Below are 6,546 nucleotides of genomic sequence, written 5' to 3' on the forward strand. Positions count from 1 at the left end.
ACATAAACTTGCAAAATATTAGAATACTTAGGGTTGACTAAATGCCAGCTACATATCACTGAAAACAGATGTCATTCTTTACAGCGTCTTCTCAAAAGTGCATACTATTGTCAAGAACCTCTTGCTGAGATGTTTTTCATCAGCGGTCTCTTATAGTAACAAATATGTTTTAACATTCTAGAATACAAATTCCATGATGGAATTTTCAGTTTTATTTGTATATGAGGATTTGAGGCATTCTTTCCTAAATGGAATTAAAACAAAATAAAATATACAAGCCTAAAGTTTACTTTTTAAAGAAATATTACCAATGCAAATGATACAACTTCAGTTTGCTATGACCAGCCTGCTGGTTAAGGGCTGATAGAGGCAAGGAATTAAAAAGTCAAAGGGAGAGGACATCTGGAGTGTGACACCAGCATTTATCTTTCAGTCTTGTTGGAAAATCAGGTAGGACCTTCCCAACTGTGTTAAATAGAAGATTCCACCCTTTGGTCAGTTCTGCTTAACAAGATGAGCTCTGAGGGGGACTCTTAATGTATGCAACAAACGGGGAATTTTGAGAGAGGTGGAAAGCCTCTATTTTGATTGAGAGTGGAAAAGAGTACAGAAATTCTCTGAAGGCTGCTGGGTTTCGAAATGGAAACCCTCACTATCGTTTGTCTCCTTCCTTCAATCTTTATGAATAAAATGTTCATTCAGACGTGAACTCTGGAAACCTACCCACCCAGAATTTCTAGAAACTCCATTGGCTCGGGAATTTATCTGGCAAAATTTTCCCTCTCTAAAAATGGCACTAAGAGGCCAGGCACAGTGACTAACACCTGTAATCCTAGCACTTTAGGAGGCCTAGACAAGCAAATCACCTGAGGTCAGGAGTTCAAGACCAGCCTGGCCAACATGGTGAAACCCCGTCTCTACCAAAACACAAAATTAGCCGCCACCCTCAGTCCACTAACTAGAGCCACATGAACTTGTCACATTTCTCCAGATCTTTCGTGCAAGTCCTTTCATAATTCTATGTCTTTGCTCACACAGAACTGTTCACCTGAAATATATTTTCCCCCATTTCTTCACCTGGCAAACTTCCTTTCATCCCTCAAGATGTAAATCAAAAGAAATTTTTGTGATGTCTCGGATACCCCAAGCAGAGTTGGTTGTTCAAATTGTTTTAAAGTTCTAAGGTCCAGCTACTTTACCATTCACTGTCCGTTTCCCCTGCTGGGCTTTTCAAAAACTAAGATAAGCCAGGCACAGTGGCTCATACCTGTAATCTCAGCACTTTGGGAGGCCAAGGCAGGCAAATCACCTGAGATCAGGAGTTCAAGACCAGCCTGGCCAACATGGTAAAACCCCATCTCTACTAAAAATACAAAAATTAGCTAGGTGTGGTGGTGCACGCCTGTAGTCCCAGCTACTCAGGAGGCTGAGGCAGGAGAATCACTTGAGTCCAGAAGGTGGAGGTTGCAGTGAGCTGAGATTGCGCCACTGCACTGCAGCCTGAATGACAAGAGCAAAACTCCATCTCAAAAAAAAAAAAGAGAGAAAAGCTGGGCGCAGTGGCTCACTCCTGTAATCCCAGCACTTTGGGAGGCCAAGGCAGGTTGATCACGAGGTCAGGAGATCGAGACCATCCTGGCTAACATGGTGAAACCCTGTCTCTACTAAAAATACAAAAAATTAGCTGGGCGTGGTGGCGTGCACCTATAGTCCCAGCTACTCGGGAGGCTGAGGCAGGATAATCGCTTGAACCCGGGAAGCAGAGGCTGCAGTAAGCTGAGATCACACCACTGCACTCCAGCCTGGGTGACAGAGTGAGACTCTATCTCAAAAAAAAAAAAAAAAAAAAAAAAACTAGAATTATATAACCTTAGAAGCTGACAAACTTAGTAATGGTCTTCAGACCTAAAAGCTTTTTGCAAAAGAATAATAACAAACAGTTTTGAATCTCTCTTGGGTGGAAAACAAGAAAATTCCTTTTGCGATTGCTTGGCAATGCTTGCAAATGTACTTGTTACTTTTCCTTATGGCTGTTTGCACAAAATAGTCTCATTTCCTTGTATCTTGTTTTCTTGGTCTTTAACATTTATTGGCCTTTTAAATGTAGGTATATTCGTTTTGAAAGAGCAGTTTCTAATCTGCTTCCTCTTACATGGCCATAAAATCCAAAGCAATGATAAGAAATATGGGTGTGTGAGCTTTTTGCTGGGCAGTCTGCCGAAAGTCTACATTTTCACAGCCAGCCGGGCCCTAAGTTAAAGGTCGTTGTTAGGAGGAGAGCTGGGACCAGAACATCCCATAGGAGTCCTTCCCTCTTATCTACTGAGAGGATTGACTGGGCCATTACCGGGAGCTTAAAAACATGTCCATCTTTTTACTCAGCATCATGCAGAGGAAGAGTCCACACACCTCTCATGGGAAGAGAAGAAAAAAGAATGCTTCCCCTTCGTCTCTTTTTGAGGACATACAAGTCATTCAGACCACTACAATCCTCACTGATTGGAGGAGAAAAGCAGTTCAGGTCAAAAGTGGTTGCAGGACAGAGCTACAATAAATAATAAAGGACAGAAAGTGTGTCCACCCTTGCCAAAAATGTTACACATGATATGTTTCTTGTTGACAACCTCATAAAGTAGACATTATTGTCACCATATTTTAGATGATGAAGCTGAAACTCAAAATGGCTAAATAACTTGCTGAAAGTCACAGCCAGAGAAAAATGGAGCTGAGATTCAAGACCACCTTTATTTTACTCCAAAGCCCATTTCTTACCTGCACTGTACGGCTCCCCCGATTCAGAGGGACTCTCATCCGAACGCTCTCAGGCCGGTCAAGCTGCAGAGCAGGACAAGGGCTGCAAGGGTTGGCATGGACCAGCTCTCAGAGAAAGGAGACATCTGGTTAGCAGGACTTTCACCAGCAGTGCAGAGATCAAAATGCAAGTGTTGAGCTAACTGTCACCCGAGAATCCCCACAAAATTCAAACGCTGGGTAAGCAGGTCAGAGTGAAGAATTAAAGCCCCTAGCCACAAGGTCTTGGCTAAGAGGTCAGCATGCAATGACCTCAACTGAGGAGAAGCATTATCGGGCAGTACAAGATCCAGGCTGGATTCAAGGCTTACACCAGCTATGAAAAACAAGAGTAGAACTGAGTGTAGACCTGTTTGGATTGGGATCGGCATCACAGAATCTTTAAAAGAAAAAGGTATCCACAGAGTAGGAACACAGAACTGGCTCATTAACCCAGAACAGGTCATTGCTGTCCTCTGTTCTTGCTTTAAGTTGCATTTGATATGTGGATGAATACTGTCAAGGCAGCATGTTTAGGTCTCAAAGCAAGGCAAGGCTCTGTGTTGTGTTACAGGGCAAAGACTTGGTCCACTGCAGAGACTTCAAAGTTCTAATAGAACTCATATAACCATAAAGAGAGATGATAGTAATAATGATCTGTGCCTTTCCCCAAATGGTTCCCCCATTTGGTATGCTGGCTTTTGGGTATATTTATGCAAATCCCAATTTCAGGCACCAGTGGTCTTGAGCAACAGTTGCAGCCACTGTCCACTCCTTAGCCTCGGTATGTTTTCAATCCAAATTCTAGGCTTCTTGATGTCATCTTTTCCTGCCAGTAGGATTTCATTTTTACCCTAAATGCTTTCCACCAGAGATAATGCTGAACAATATCCTCTACTCAGTAGATTAACTTCATTTGAGGCATTAACAATAGTGTCTTTTTATCCAAAGCAGCACACCTGGAAGAACAAAGCAAGTTTTTTTGTTGTTGTTGATGGTGGTTTTTTGTTTGTTTGTTTTTTGTTTTTTGCTTTTCCCTGCAAACTTTACCTCTTGGGTTCAAGCGATTCTCGTGCCTCGGGCTTCCAAGTAGCTGGGATTACAGGCATGCATACAACGCCCAACTAATTTTTATGTTTGTTGTAGAGATAGGGTTTCACCATGTTGACCAGACTGGTCTCAAACTAGTGGCCTCAAATGATCCACCGCCTTGACCTACCAAAGTGCTTGGAATTATTTTCACAGGAACTGTTTTTTCGGATGAGGAACAAATAGTTCCTGTGAAAATAATTTATTCTTGCTTTTTGGTTTATAAAATATAACATTACCATTCTTGATTCCTTTATCTCCCTCTCTTTCTTCCTTTCTTTCCTTTCCTTCCTGTTTCTTTCTTTCCTTTCTCTTTCCCTTTTCCCTCCCTCCCTCCTTTCCTTCCTTCCTTCCTCCCTTCCTTCCTTCCTCCCTTCCTTCCTTTTTCTGACAGGGTCTTGCTCTATCACCTAGGCTTGAGTGCAGTGACACAACCATAGCAGCCTCAACCTCCTGGGCTCAAGCAATCCTCCCACTCCAGACTCAAGAGTAACTGGGAACACAGGCATATGCCACCAACACCACCACACCCCACTAATAGAGATAGAGTCTTGCCATGTTCTCCAGGCTGATCTCAAACTCCTTGGCTCAAGTGAATGGCTCAAGCAATCCTCCCACTCCAGACTCAAGAGTAACTGAGAACACAGGCATATGCCACCAACACCACCACACCCCCCTAATAGAGACAGAGTCTTGCCATGTTCTCCAGGCTGGTCTCAAACTCCTTGGCTCAAGTGATCGGCCCGCCTCAACCTCCCAAAACGAAAAAAAGTAAAAACCAAAAAACATTACCCTTCTTTCTTTAGGCTTTTTTTGTTTTGTTTTGTTTTTTGTTTTGTTTTGTTTTGGGGGGGTTGTTTGTTTGTTTTCAGATGGAGCCTCACTCTGTCACCCAGGCTGGAGAGCAGTGGTGCGTCACTGCAACCTCAGCCTCCTGGGTTCAAGCAATTCTCCTGTCTCAGCCTCCTGAGTAGCTGGGATCACAGGCCGCACCACCACACCCAGCTAATTTTTTTTTTTTTTTTTTTTTGTATTTTTAGTAGAGACGGGGTTTCACCATGTTGGCCAGACTGGTCTTGAACTCTGGACCTCAAGTGATCCTCCTGCCTTGGCCTCCCAAAGTGCTGGGATTACAGGTGTGAGCTACCATGCCCACCCACCCTTCTTTCTTAAAGCAAACATTTTTTTGAAGTCAGAGCCACTGCAGATGTATGATGCAGAGTTTATATGCTTAGGGTAGAGTTTAGAAGCAGGGCTTACCTCTGGGTTATCTCTGTCCCCAACTTAGGACAAGGAAGTGATAAACCCAGAAACTCATTTATCTAACATGAGTTGCTTTTGAATTTATTATTGAGAATAATCATCATGTTTTGTGTTAAAGATTACACACTAACCATATCTTTCACCTTTCTTCCTATATTTGACTGTTACAACAGTTAATTGGGTCAATAAATGAATATGTGAGCTCTTCCTACCAATAAAGCATTATGACTGGCATTGTAAAGGACACATTACTCAGTCTCATTTATTGCTGGCTTCTACCTATTAAAAGTAAAAAATCATATACCCTTTGATCAGTAGTGGAAGTTTTAAGAATTAATACTACAAATGCATTAGTACCTAACACTGGCATATGCAAGAGTATTCAAAGAGCAGTGTTTGTAACAACTAAAGACTAGTGCTATTGATTATCAATAGTATTGATTAAATAAATAAAGTTATAGCTTTTTATGAGATTATTTAAAAGAATGCAGTTGTTCTTCCTGTACTGGTTGGAAACTTTGCCAAGATACGTTAAATGGAAAAAAGAAAGATGCAGAAGCATCTATATGGGATGTTATTATTAGTCTTATGTATGATATATTTGAAAAAATGCAAAAGAAGCTGGTAATAATGGTTGTCTTCTGAAAGAAAACTGGACCTGTCTTTAAATGCCTCATATTTGGCTCAGAGGCTTTTGATATTAATCCCAGGATATGATGGTCAAATGGCTAAACTCACAGCTCTTATTATGTATTAAAGAGTCATTTTTATAATGAAAAGTAGTACAGGTTTTATTTCTATTCACATCTCTTTTATGTATTTTTGTATGTGGGAAATCCCAATTTACTTTCCAGTTTTCCACCCAATTAGCAACTTATCCAGTCTTTGAATAGCTTCCAGGTCCTTTCCATCTTGGGCAGAATCCAAGTGGACTCTGAAAGAAATCACTCCCTCCTTGTTTTTTTGTGTATCATTTCAACTTTGCCAAGAACACTATCTTGTAAAGTCAGCATGAATACATCTGTTCTTACATGTTAAACTATGATGGGAGAAAATAAGACCACAAATAAGGGAGAGCAAAAGGAAAGAAATACGATGGAAATCCAAAGAGAACAAGAAAAATCAAGGATTAAGTTAGCTGGGGTCTGAAGTAAGGATTATGTGTGTGCATTAAGAAACTAAAAAAACCATTAAACTCTAGTTTTAAAATATTACCAAGAGGGGAGCCAAGGGAGATTTACCACTGCAGGGGGTTGGCTCATTTGCACTTTGTTCAGCATTGCAAGGCATTCATCTTAAAATGGGGAATAAGCATTCCTTAGAGGGTGCAAATTTATCCACTGGGATACAAGATGGAAAAATTAGCATTTTTAATTTTATATTTTCAGTTCACTTTGTGGATGT

The sequence above is a fragment of the Rhinopithecus bieti genome, unplaced genomic scaffold (genome assembly GCF_001698545.2).
Source record: "Rhinopithecus bieti isolate Rb0 unplaced genomic scaffold, ASM169854v2 scaffold_72, whole genome shotgun sequence".
Taxonomy (NCBI): Eukaryota; Metazoa; Chordata; class Mammalia; order Primates; family Cercopithecidae; genus Rhinopithecus; species Rhinopithecus bieti.